Raw genomic sequence first — 14,671 nt, 5'->3', positions numbered from 1 at the left:
ATCATTCATGACATGTCACTTATATTCATTCAGATAGACCAAGACTACCCAAAGTGGAGTCCATCTCTTCAGAAACAGCATAACTAGTTTTTTCTCTGAACATTCGTGGACATTTCCTGTCTGGGACCGTCATGGTGTATGCAGTCATATTGCTGCACACACCACAGAACTCTGGTGGTTACACCCAATTTCAACTGTAGGCAGTGAAAGTAACAAAGAAAGGAACTTAAGATTTACGGGCACAGGACACCCTTTAGGAGGGTTGTGGTGAAGGCTTGCTTCCACTGTAAAACGAAGAAAAATCGAAGTGGAATGAGGGGCATCGCCCCAATTTAAACTACAGACCTCAAAAGGGAGGCAGATTACAGAAGCTGGAGTAAAGAAGATGCCTTTTCTCGCCTCTGACTTCACTAAGATTACTAGAATGTTTGCCATCCAGGTTCCTACCATTGTGGTGGGGTTCTTGGCTTAGTTATAATTCTAGAAAGTAAACGTTTTCTTTGCATGACAAAGCGTGGGTTGAGTGGGGGGTGATGGCAGAGCCTGCCACCCATGCCGCCATGTTACACTACGCTGAGTCAGATTCACTGGTTTCACTTTTTGGATAACTTAATGATATTTAAGGTCATAGATACTTGCTGGTCTCTTTCTTAACTGTAATCGCTCTGTCGCGGTTAGCTTCATACCCTGTTTAGAGATCACTTTTCATATTTTCCGTTCTACTTTTGTTGCTGTTGACATTGTAAGAATTGGGCCCAGACTCTACTTCTCTTCTGAATGCATCACGTTTGCTGAATTTATTTTTCTCAATTGTTTCCAAGAAATTCCTCCAAGGACTGATTATACAGGGTAGGCTTGCTCCAGTAAGAAGAGCCATGTTGAAGCTCCTATTCCCCTGCATCAAAACAATGAAATGTGAGTGACAAAAATAACGAGCACTACGAGGTTTGTCACAAGTTAGTTGGACATTTGTGCTTTTGTTTGCATAGTGATTAACATTGGTATTAGGCCTATCAGCAGACATGACGAATATTTTCATTTAAGGGAGCAAGGGGCCCACCATTTAAAAATAATTTAACGTGGATCACACAGTTCACATGAGAAATTAGGTATTCTACTTCAACGGCCGATATTAGAAATTTAGGCTCCTAGTTCCACCGTCGAAGTCAGCCACATACATCACGGTTATTTTCTCATGAAAATTCACTCAAAATTAAATGCTGAAGTTCTACCATACCACAAGAATGGTATCTGTCTACAAGGGCCACACTTTGTGGGTCTGTGCACAATATGAAAACTGTACTAGTAAATCTACCCCATCCATCTTTGCAGCATATGGGACAAGGCTACCATTATAGAAGCCGTGTGTCCTCATTTAGGTCCCCATCCCACAGAGAACAAGCAATGGCATAGCCAATAGGTCTCAGCAATCTGAGATCTATTGGCATTTTCAATGTCAGTGTCTTTTAGCCATGTGTTATGGAGTAGAGTGGATTCATGTGGTGTGGATTGGAGTTACGTGGGTTGGAATGGAGTTGTTTGTTGTCAAATTGTGTGGCTTAGAATTGTATGGTTTTGAGTGGAGTTATGCCCAGGGGAATTACGTGGCATGGTGTGCAGTGGAATTATGTGGATGGTAATTATGTTGTATTGAGTGTACTAACATTATGTGGAGTTGGATTGTGTGTCATGGAGCGTTCTCTGTGCAGTGGTATTGTGTGTTGGAGAGTGGCATGTAATGGAGTAGAATTATGTGGTGTGGTGTTGAATTTTGTGTCAAGATGTGGAATTCTGTGTATTGAATTGGATATATGTGGTGTGGAATGGAACTGTGTGGAGTTGAATTGTGTGGCATAGCACTGTGTGGCGCTGAGTGGAATTATGTTGAGCAGAATTATGTGGGATCGTGTGGAGTGTATTTATGTGGATTGTTGTTATGTGGCATAGAGCAGATTTATGTGGGGTGTATTTATGTGATATTGAGGAGCATGTAGTAGGATGGAGTTGAATTGTAGAATTGTGTGACACTTGTAGGAAGGTAGACTCTTTCTAGCTTGTTACCCCCACTTTTGGCCTGTTTGTGAGTATATGGCAGGGTGTTTTTACTGTCTCACTGGGATCCTGCTAGCCAGGGCCCAGTGCTCATAGTGAAAACCCTATGTTGTCAGTATGTTTGATATGTGTCACTGGGATCCTGCTAGCCAGGACCCCAGTGCTCATAAGTTTGTGACCTATATGTGTTCCCTGTGTGGTGCCTAACTGTATCACTGAGGCTCTGCCAACCGGAACCTCAGTGTTTATGCTCTCTCTGCTTTTAAAATTGTCACTACAGGCTAGTGACTAATTTTACCAATTCTGATTGGCACACTGGAACACCCTTATAATTCCCTAGTATATGGTACCTAGGTACCCAGGGTATTGGGGTTCCAGGAGATCCCCATGGGCTGCAGCATTTCTTTTGACACCCATAGGGAGCTCAGACAATTCTTACACAGGACTGCCACTGCAGCCGGAGTGAAATAACGTCCATGTTATTTCACATCCATTTTACACTGCACTTAAGTAACTTATAAGTCACCTATATGTCTAACCCTCACTTAGTGAAGGTTATGTGCAAAGTTACTTAGTTTGATGGCACCCTGGCACTAGCCAAGGTACCCCCACATTGTTCATGGCAAATCCCATGGACTTTGTGAGTGCGGGGACGCCATTACATGTGTGCACTACATATAGGTCAATACCTATATGTAGTGTCACAATGGTAACGCTGAACATGGCCATGTAACATGTCTAGGATCATGGAATTGTCCCCCCAATACCATTCTGGTATTGGGGGGACAATTCCATGCATCCCCGGGGCTCCAGTATAGAGCCCGGGTACTGCCAAACTAACTCCCTCAGGGTTTTCTCTGAAGCTACCGCTGCTGCCAACCCTCAGACAGGTTTCTGCCCCCCTGGGGCCTGGGCAGCCCAGTCCCAGGAAGGCAGAACAAAGGATTTTCTCTGAGAGAGGGTGTTACACCCTCCCCCTTTGTAAATAGGTGTGAAGGGCCTGAGAGGAGTAGCCTCTCCTGGCCTCTGGAAATGCTTTGAAGGGCACAGATGGTGCCCTCCTTGCATAAGCCAGTCTACACCGGTTCAAGGATCCCCCCAGCCCTGCTCTGGTGCGAAACTGGACAAAGGAAAGGGGAGTGACAACTCCCCTGACCAGCACCTCCCAAGGGGAGGTGCCCAGAGCTCCTCCAGTGTGTCCCAGACCTCTGCCATCTTGGATGCAGAGGTGTGAGGGCACAATGGACATCTCTGTGTGGCCAGTGCCAGCAGGTGACGTCAGAGACCCCTCCTGATAGGTGCTTACCTTTCTCTGTAGCCAATCCTCCTCTGAGGGCTATTTAGGGTCTCTCCTGTGGGTATCTCACAAGATAATGAATGCAAGAGCTCACCGGAGTACCTCTGCTCTTCTCTCTTTGACTTTTGCCAAGGATCGACCGCTGACTGCTCCAGGATGCCTGCAAAACCACAACAAAGTAGCAAGAAGACTACCAGCAACATTGTAGCACCTCATCCTGCCGGCTTTCTCGACTGTTTCATGGTGGTGCATGCTCTGATGGTTGTCTGCCTTCACCCTGCACTGGAAGCCAAGAAGAAATCTCCTGTGGGTCGACTGAATCTTCCCCCTGTCAACACAGGCACCAAACTTCTGCATCACTGGTCTTCTGGGTCCCCTCTCATCTTGACGAGCGTGGTCCTTGGAACACAGGAGTTGTATCCAAGTGTCCCCAACAGTCCAGTGGCCCTTCTGTCCAAATTTGGTGGAGGTAAGTCCTTGCCTCCCCACGCCAGACAGTAATCCTGTGTACTGCATGAACTGCAGCTGCTAGGGCTTCTGTGCACTTTTGGAAGACTTCCTTTGTGCACAGCCTAGCCCAGGTCCCCAGCACTCCGTCCTGCATTGCCCAACTCGCTGAGTTGGACTCTGACTTTGTGGGACTCCCTTTTGTTGTGCTGAGACGACTGCCATGCTCAGATCTTCTGAATGCCTGTTCAGGTGCTTCTGCAGGCGCTGACTGCTTCTGCATGGGCTCTCTGTGTTGCTGAGCACCCCCTCTGTCTCCTCCGCCAAGGGGCGACCTCCTGGTCCTTCCTGGGCCCTGGCAGCACCCAAAACCTTCTACCACAACTCTTGCAGCTAGCAAGGCTTGTTTGCGGTCTTTCTGCGTGGAAACAACTCTGCATCCTCCAGCACGCTGTGGGACATCTTCTGACCAAACTCTAACTTTGTGCGGGTGTACTCTAATGGGAGAGACTTGGCGCTCTGGGCAATGAGGTGAATATCAAATGAAGATAAAATCCTCTGACGGTGCACCTTTGAAGGACCCCACCCCTGAGCCCTGACTGTGTGCTAAAAGCACCACTATGAACCATTAACCACAAGAGGCACTCGTTACAATAACACAATTTAACAATATTTGAAAAAAAGTACTATAGAGTCAGTATTCTACATACAAAACAATATTCCATGTATTTCTGAAAAAAATAATATGAACTTCAATGCACATTTCAATATCCTGTAATTAAATATCAATATCCAAGTCCAATTCAATGAAGATTAAAGAAGATTGTCATGTGTGTTGCTCCGATCTTATTACTTGACCAAAAATCAAAGTCCAAATTTGTTCAGTCGATGTTCAATAATGTTCTCCATGTATATCATGTCATTGTGTCATCAACGCGGATTCGAACCTCACATCCAACCTTACAGCCAACATGTGTTTCGTCCGGGAATTTCCCAATGACTTTGTGAGGGCTGCAATTGTATAAATTCCTGTTAATTGAATCTGAATCTATCATCCTGTGGAGGTTCTTTATATTATCGCATAACCAGGATGATAGATTCAGATTCAATTAACATTAACTTGGATATTGTTAAATTGTGTTATTGTAACGAGTGCCTCTTGTGGGTAATCATCTTCTGACCAAAGGAGAAGTTCCTGGCACCTTCCGTTGTTGCAGAATCTTTGGCTTCTTCCACCCAGGGGCATCCCTTTTGCACCTTCATCCAGGGTTTAGTGGGCTCCTGCCCCCCTTGGAAACTTGCGTGACTCTTGGACTTGGTCCCCTTCCTTTGCAGGTCCTCAGGTCCAGGAATCCGTCTTCAGTGCTTTGCAGTCAGTTGATGTCTTTGCAGAATCTCCTATCTCGACTTTACTGTCTTTCTGGGGTATGATGGTAACTTTACTCCTACTTTTCAGGGTCTTGGGTTGGGGTATCTTGGACACCCTTAGTGTTTTCTTACACTCCCAGCGACCCTCTACACACTACACTAGGCCTGGGATCTGCATTCCACTTTTGGAGTATATGGTTTGTGTTACCCCTAGGCCTATTGTCTCCTATTGCATACTATTGTGTTCTACAGTATTTGCACTACTTTTCTAACTGTTTACTTACCTGATTTTGGTCTGTGTGTATATTTTGTGTATTTTACTTACCTCCTAAGGGAGTATATCCTCTGAGATACTTTTGGCATATTGTCACTAAAATAAAGTACCTTTATTTTTAGTAACTCTGAGTACTGTTTGTTCTTATGATATAGTGCTAAGTGTTATAAGTGGTATAGTAGGAGCTTTGCATGTCTCCTAGTTCAGCCTAAGCTGATCTGCTATAGGTACCTCTATCAGCCTAAGCTGCTAGAACACCTCTCATCTACTAATAAGGGATAACTGGACCTGTCACAAGGTGTAAGTACCACAAGGTACCCACTATAAGCCATTCCAGTCTCCTACAGTGCTGAATTGTGTGGTGTGGAATTGTGTACCATTGTGTTAAATTATGTGGAGTTAAATGCTTGTTGTCCATCTGCACAGTGCTGAGGCAGCAGCCTACATGGGTGGTGAAACAATGTTGTTTCTCTTTTATGTCCTTTCACTACCCTCCCCCCGAAAGTGTCTAAAACAGTGTGAATGGCCTCCAGCAGCTGTTTCTGCATCCTCTGCAAAAGTGTTTGAGACTTGAGATAACTCCACATTCAGGCAGTTGGATTTATGTCCACTTTGAAGTTTTAACATATATGTTAACATTTTAAACTTGCATTACACACAATATAAGATAGACTTCTATACAATGCAGAAAAAGAGAAAATATTTGCTTCCAAACAGTGCCAACCTTTAACTTGGGCGAGCATGGCCCATGGCCAGGGCACTGATGGTCTGGCAAGGCCCACAGGCCTGTCTGTGTACGGGCCACACAGCAGTTGCTTCCTTCCATTCCTGGCAAAATCCACATAAAAACGATTATGGCTTCTTAAAACCTTTTTCCCGCCGATACTTGTTGGCAGTTTATGCTCACCACTGCATGCCTCCGCAGTTGGGGACTCTCAGCTTCACCAATGTGACCTTTCGTTACAGTAACTTGGAAATCCCATCACTGTTTTCAGAATTAAAATGCAAACCACATATGCAAAGTAATTTGGCTGTCCCTACAGTACGTTGCTACAGTTATTTTCTTGAATTGGTGTGCGCAGAGCTTTGCCTCTAATGAGGGAAGTGGGTGTGATTTACAGACTGTGCTCTTTGTCAAATTCAACCAGAATCCTCATGCTGGCAGGGGCTTACTGCATGATTGACATGCTGCATGCCTCACTTACTGTGTCGGTATAGTTATAAAACGAAAACTCTTCAGACGCCCTTGGGCTATCTGTCTCCTCTGCACAAGCTACAGTCTGTGGCTCGGTAGCTTATGTAAACATGCACCTGCAGCTGATGCGCTGTTACTCCTTTGTGAAGAGCGGTGGCTCCTGTTTTGCCCAAAGCAAAGCACCCCCTCCAAAGGTAAAGCAATTTTGGTGAGCAAAACATATTTCTTTAAACATATATATGCCAATCTAAACATATACTCATTGCAGTACAAGCTTGATGTTTGGGATACACACAGCAGCCGAGATCCTGAAATAAGCACTGACCTACATCTGGCTCAAGGCAAAATGGTCCTGTCGACAGATGTTAATCTTCTTTCACTTTTCATGTCAGTACTTCCAACACCATCATCCACATATACACCTAAAATTCATGCTTACATCATGAGTTCTGAATCACCCGACTTGAACCAACCCGAAAACGGGCAGGCACTTACATGAAAAGTGATTAGAAGATTAATCATTTTGTCTGCATTCGATAAAAAGCTGATTTTTTTCTGCCTCAGCTACTACGGGCTGCTGTTTGCATTTCAAATTCCTTAGGTTATGCCTGGCCTTTTACTCTGAAGTACAAGAGCGGGGCACAACATGACGCCCATGGGGCGTATGCATATGCAGGACAAATATATTTACCAAAGGAGGGAGAGGAGTTCTGCAAGTGGCACTTTTCACTAAAAGAGGAATAATAGCTGCAGTGCAAAAGCCTCCATTCTTCCACTCCAATTGATTAAAGAGCAAGTGAAAACCTGAGCGCTGTTTAGGGCACTCGGAGCAAGGAAGAGCACACCGAAATCAAACAGGTTTTTGTGTGACCTCTGTAGTAGCTGCAGCATGCGAACGCCTCCATTTTCCCACTCCCGTTGGTTAAAGAGCTAGTGAAAACGTGAGCAGTCTTAACAACAGCTCTGGAACAAGTGAAAATACATCACTCCTGAGGAAGGCCCATAAGCCAAGAAACAAGAAGCCCCTAAAATGGTGATAAAATGATAGCAGTGGAGGGATAGTATATTTATTTCTTGCTGTTGAGGAGTGGTAACCATAGGAAAAGGCATGAACAAATGCATGCCCTGGGCAAATGGGGAGAGAGAATAGCAGAGCTATGATGAAGCCAGCAAATTGGAAGCCGATGAGCGGGATGAAGCCAATAGAGTAGATACAGCATGTTTCAATTTGAGACAGCACATGCGCGCCGTCTAGAGCTAAGATCTAAAAATGTTATTCTCAGCAGCATTCCACAGATGCTGGTGTGTTGACAAAGTATGCTTATAAGAAGTATGTAAATGGGAAGGCATTAAAATCTGGAGAAAAATGCCTGAAATGAGAATGAAGTGGGAACATACAAATTGATAAGAAGTAGCTAAATTGCATGCAAGATGGGAAGACCATGAGTGACTCTACTGGATAAAAACTAAATTAAGGGGTGCAGTTACATGTTCAAAAGTCTTAGCTTACACAGCATTACTCTAGAGGCAAAATAATAGAAAAGCAGTTGTTGAACAACAAGTGCATTGTCAGTCCTGAGGTATTTGTCTTGGACAGCAAAGCGCCCAAATAAAAGTGGCAAAGTGAGTGAACAGTAAAAACACCAATCAATGGACACCTGAGTGAATGTCCTATTCTTAGGAAAGAATGTCAATGGGCAATTGGGCACCTTGCAAAAAGAAAGGCATCTATTCTTGATGAAGTAGGGGGGAATATTCAAACACTTCACCTAGAGGTGGATCCCCGTGCTTTACGTCCATTTCATAAAATGTATCTCAGGAGTGCATTTTTATCACCTTGTGTGTCTGAGTAGCTAATCACTATACACAACTCACACCAGACAGACCCATTTTTTTATTTGATAGAGAATGCGGATCCCCCAGAGTACTGTAAAATACTATATTGCAGAAAACTTTATTCTAAACTTATTGGAAAAGTGTCATCATCTGTGGTATGTCCCCCTGATTAGGTATTAGTGTTTTGACATGTCAATTACAAATTTTCAACAATTAGGGCCATGCCGCTATATGCTGCATAGACCCTTCGTTACAAACAACACCTTCCACAGTTAACATTCTGAATGATGGATACCAACTGGTGATATCTCGTGTCCTGCCTGCACCATCCCTCCTCCCCTTCTCTACCTCAAATTGAATTATAATAATATATCTCTACTTATTTCAAGGATAAAATCTTGAATATGTAGCATTCTTTCAATAATGAGGATTCTCCACTAGTGATAGATTTTGAGATGATTTCCACTTCCCTCAATTCTAAACCTACTCTTTCACACTGTAAAGCTGGATAGCAATATGACACATGCTTGTATGATTAGCCAGTCTATTCAAATCTGAGTATTTTTATCATGTCTAGCTCACCTAATGACCCCTGCCCTGCATGCACTTTTAGCTTAGCTTATTGTCAGAACCCATTTAGGAGGCAACAGGGCAAGCTTGAGTTACTGGGCCCAACCTTGGTGGCTGAGGCCTTTTACTCCTGGTGTCCTGAGGCCTACCCTGCTATGTATCCTACTCACCAGAGCCAAGCACTCCTTCTGCACCTGACTCTGTTAGGTAGCGTCGGACGAGCCAACAAGGCTCCCTCGGGGGGGAAGCACAGACACATCAGTGAACATGACAACTCAATGTGCAAGCAGCACAAACAAAAAAATCAAAGTCCAGCCAAATAGAAGTTTTCATATTAAAAAAGTGTTTTAATTCCAATTCTACACACGTAAAGGTAAACAACATTCAAAATCAGTAACTCAATCCCCTCTTGAGTTAAGGGCTCTAGTAGTTGTCAGGCCTCTCCGTGTTCCACTAACTTTCATATAACGGGTTCAATGTTATTCTCTATTCACTGATACCCACATCTAGGGAACTTAATCTATTGGCCAAATCAAGGGTTCTCCCCTCTGACTTTTTTCAGAAGTTCAGTCACAAGAGTCTGCGGGATCCCAGTAACAATGGCAATATGTTCCCTGGGGTCCCACAGGCCCATTTCATGGCTTACCCGCTATGGCTGTGTGGAACCCTTCAGTGGTGCAGCACAGTCCTGCTCCAGATTGGCAAAGTTGGGCTGCATGTGGTCACAAAGGCAGCACCCGGTAGGTGCAGGCTCTCTCCTCTGAGCCTGCTACCAGATGATTCTAGTGATAGGGGTTGTTCTCACTCTGGTGATCTGAAGGTAAACTACACTTCCCTTTGCCAGGGGGAGGTTGATCTCCTTGCTCTGATGGGGCTCCTGTGATGTCCTTTGATCTTTGGTCCTCCTTTGGTGCAGTTCGCAGAAAGAGGGCTGGAACTGCCTTGGGCACAGCAGCAGCTTCTCGGTCCTGGGTGATGGCCTGAAACCTTGGCCTCCGTGTCTCCGGCAGCCCCTCCTGGAATACGGGGTCACTGCCATGGCACTCACAAGTCTGGTCACAATGGCCTGCCATTGATGTTCAAGGTGAGCCTCTCTTTGGCACACGGGATGATCCACTACAAGTTTCTGCAGGCCTGGCACTGTCCACACAACCCTCGCTCCTCGGCTTAGTCCATGGCGGCTCCTCTTGGCACACAAGGGTCACTGTAACCATCCAGCACACAAGATACAACACAATTGGTACAAGAATGAATTCCTCATACCTTGCTCCTTGACGTATTCCATGGTGGTCCCACCAAGCACACAGGGGTCACTGAAACAACCCAGAACACGGACTCTGGCCCGATCAGTGAAACAGCGGTTTCCTCACACATCACACAGAAAAACGTCATGACATCCCTCTCCTCTTTCTCATAGGGTACACTAGTCATGGCGAGCAGGCAGGCAGTCGTGCTCCAGGATCCAGCGTAGGTGGTCTTGGTTTCCCTGGGTTGTTGTAAGGATCTCTTGAACCTGAGTTGGTTCCCCCTGTTTTTAGTTTCATTTTATATTTCATATTTTATTTGTTTTAGCTAAACTGTTTTTAGCCATGACATTTACTCCCATTTCTTGTATGGTATTCCTCTAGGATAATGTGGTAGGAGTTGCTTGTTAAGTTAGCCTTTCCACAACATGTAATCAGTACATTCTGTTCAAGGCTGAGAACACTGTACACGATATTCTAGTTCTTATGTTTTCCTTTCAGGAGACAGCTTCTAACATTTAGACACAGCATTGCATCAGAGCTGTGCTTCCAACACAGTACGGCTTTTTTATATATATGGTGCACTGACCCAGAGTGGGCAGAGGGCATTGCAGCCATGACCTTCCCGGGACAAATGCTGGGTTGGACATGCACCTTAACTGGCACTAATCTACCAGCTTCCTGAGAGGATTGGCATCTACAGGCAGACTCCTGACATTGTTTTCGGGCATAGGGTTGGGGCTAATCCCTTCCATCTGGCCAAGCAGAAGGGTGCATCCACTATGCTCTTAGAATAGTCTTAAGGTTAGGCAGGAACCTCTAGAACCACATTCATCATGGTTGGATTACCATGTTTATATGCTGATTACTTTGCTTTCTTTCATCTGCCTAATTATCGCAGCTCATTTTCTTTATGACAGATTGCAATTGTTTCAATAAATGTATTGAAAAAATATCTCACTTTTTTGTGTTTCGCCTGGGCATGCACGACTAATACCACAGAAATGTATGATCTGTTTCCACAGCTCCCTGATGAGTCAGAACGTCATGTTTAGGTTTCTGTAATCACCTTGCACCCCAGTTGTCTTTGGGGATTTGGATGAGGCACTATGAACTAGTCAGGATTGGGTCTACAGCTACTGATGGTGTTGACTGACTCAGTCTCTCACATTCTGAAGTTCTGCCGTTCTTAGTATGTAGTCCTGTTATCTGAGTAGGAACTGCATAACATAGTGATGTCCTTTCATCCAGCAGGGAGACTAGTAGGCCTGGGTCCCCAGTCCTGGTCAGAGGCAGGAGTCTTGCAGATCTCCCCCTCCTCACACAGCTTGTCTGGCTGCTTGGCAGACAACAACGTTTGGGATCTTTTTCCAGACAGAACATGCAATTTATTGTCTAGGTGTTTGAAGTTTTATGTTGGGGTTTTGCTTCTTTGAAATGAACATCTTTCCTCTTTCTTCCTCCTGAATGATGTCAGTCACAGCAGACAGGAGTCTGTAGCTGATTAACCCACAGTAAGATTAATGAGAGTGACCAGAGTTCACACCTAGATGTCAGCCATAGTGATATGTACATCAAAAGTTTAATCCTGGGCTACTAACCTTACTCTTTATTATTCCCTTATCAACTCCACCTCTCTCTTCCTGACATGTGTCCAGGCCCCTTCCTTGTAATCTTTCATTGAATTAAAGAGCTGTTTGAAATACACAGAGAGAGCTTGGCTCTCCCATACTCCAGTGGATGTCCTTCCCAGCTTACAGGAATGCAGCATTACACAAATCTTTGTGGGGGGACTCTACTCCTCATGTTTTCCACTAGGCAGGCCAGAGCTTCCCAAAATGGAACCCACGCTCCTCCATGCAATGCACTAGTAGAGGCACACCTGCAGTCAGTGTACATCCACAGTTATGCCACCACAAGCATAACTGAATGCAGCAAACCCATTCAGTCTGCACACACTGTTTAGTACTGCAGTCTTTACTGTACCAGAGTGTATTATTTGAAAAACACACACTAACAGCATACACACATTTACCATGCATCCACTGTACCACCCTTCACTCCTTGTGTAGTGCACTTCTTGTAAGTACAGATTAACTCAGCATGTTTGTATTACGCATGCCTTTTAACATCTATCTGATGTAGGCCAGGGATGACCTAAGCACACAGCAGTAAATATTTTAAAAAGAGAAGTGAGCATGTAGGCCTCACTCCAGTGACACATGGTAAAAAGGTCCTGTTGGTTACTATTACTGTTCACTACATGGCATGCTGCCACCACTGCACTTGTGCTGCTTAACTTAACAGTACAGTTAGGCACTCAGGGCAGGGGCACACATCTCTTACCAGGCAGAGGACCTTTCAAACCCAACAATTATAGATCATTTTTGCCTTTCCCTCTGCTTCTCTTGCTATGGCCTCAGTGCTTCTTCTTTGGAAAGAAACACTACCTCTTCTTTGCAAAGGTACTAGTGGTTTGCTGCTTAAAAAAACAATAACAGATCCTCTTAGCAATTACTGTCCCATTTCTCTCTTCCCTTTTGTTTCTAAAATCTTGGAAAATTAAGTCAATACCCAGTTGTCCACTTTCTTAGAATTTAACACTGTGTTCAGCACCTCACAGCTCATTATAGGGTACGTAGATGGCTCTGTTTCATTCATGAATGATATCCCTATGATGTACAGGGAAGGGAGCTCAGTACTTTATTTTTCAATTTTAGTGATGTTGTTGATGGTGTCACTACTATGTACTTTGTCAGAGACTCCACTCACTTCCCATCTGAGAAAAAAAGTACTTGAGTGGCTCTCTTCCTTTTTTGAGTGGTCATTCTCAGTCTGCTGTTTTGATGCACTGTCACTCTCAACTTAATTCTTTAGTATGTGGTCTACCATAAGACTCTTTATTGAGTCCAACACTTTTTAACATCTACCTTATCCTTTTGACTGACTTAATCTTTAGCAGTGTTGACTTCTTTTTAATGCCCTATGCTGACGAGACTCAGATTGTTGTCTCTTTTGCAGCAAACTCATCTGCCTCTGTCAGTAACTTCCACACTTGTTTATCTGCAATGGAACGGTGAATGAGAAAGAGCTCACTTAAACTAAATGGAGATGAAAGCGATGTGATCTTCTTTGGTGGGGCCTCTATTACCTGGTTCCTTTTACGGGCCTTCCTAGCTTGGTGATGCTCAGCCTTCTAAGAACTCTGCACATAATCAAATAGGGATCCTGGATACCGCTCTGTCTTTCACAAAACAAGTCAATGCCCTTACCTTTCCCTGTATTTATGATTTATGTATGCTATACAAGATATTTCTTCTACTTCCTTTAGAGTCACATGCTTCAGTAGTCCAAGCAATTACCTTATCGCATATAGACTGCTGTAATTCTCTCTATCTTGATTTGTCTAGATGATCAGCACAACAAACACAACTAATTCAAAACCTGTCTGCAAAGAGTTTACTAAGCCTTCCTCTGCACAACCCTATCTCTTCACATCTTAAGGATCTGCGTTGTTTGCCAGTGAAGCAGTGTTTTTAGGTTGCATCTGTCATAGATCTTACCGTAATTGGGGGCCAGCTGTTATCCACTTTAGAATTAATCACCACACTCCCAAGCAAGTACTAAGTTTTGATGAAGCTTCTCTGATAATAGTCCCTCATATTTGTGGAGCCGGGCTAGGAGGAAGAGTCTTCTCCTATGTGGCCCCTAAGCTTGGAACACTCTTTCTCTACATCTGCAATCAGACAACACTTAACTTAAATACTGCAAGGGCCTGAAAACGGCTTTTCTGTTGAACTCAATTTGACTACCCATCTCAATGCCAAAACACTTTTCTTGGGTGGATGTTTGTGCTCTTTAAGCATATATCATCATCACCATCTCCTACAAAACTGTCAACATGCTTTAAATTCCTAAATTCAACCTAGGTGTCTTCCCACCTCTTCTAATACTATGTTAGTTATTTTTTTACCTCCAGTTCAGTATATTTTATTGCATGTATTTATTGTTTTATAAAGCACTAAGGCAATAGGAGGATTCTTCAGAATGCTGGTTAAAACAATGGTGGCAGCATGTGTAAAACAGCAGACAAAGTGTCAGAGTCACCAGATCCTCGGGGTCTGCGCACGTTCCCAACACGTCCACCACTGAACAGCTCCAAGACTCTGATAGATAAATCACAGAGGCTAAGAGAGTTCAAGAGGGGAAGAGGGGATTAAGAAGGGAACAGCTGGGAAGGAGACCTGTAGTAAGAAAAAGGTTAAAACACACAATATGAAAATTACATCTCATGAAATCAATACTAGACTATGACTCTAAGCCTAGTCATTCTGAAAACATGAACAACCTAAGAATTAGGCTTAAAATGACTACGTTTCAAGATGGCC

Source organism: Pleurodeles waltl, chromosome 7, assembly GCF_031143425.1.
Source record: "Pleurodeles waltl isolate 20211129_DDA chromosome 7, aPleWal1.hap1.20221129, whole genome shotgun sequence".
Taxonomy (NCBI): domain Eukaryota; kingdom Metazoa; phylum Chordata; class Amphibia; order Caudata; family Salamandridae; genus Pleurodeles; species Pleurodeles waltl.
This window is presented reverse-complemented; position numbering follows the sequence as displayed.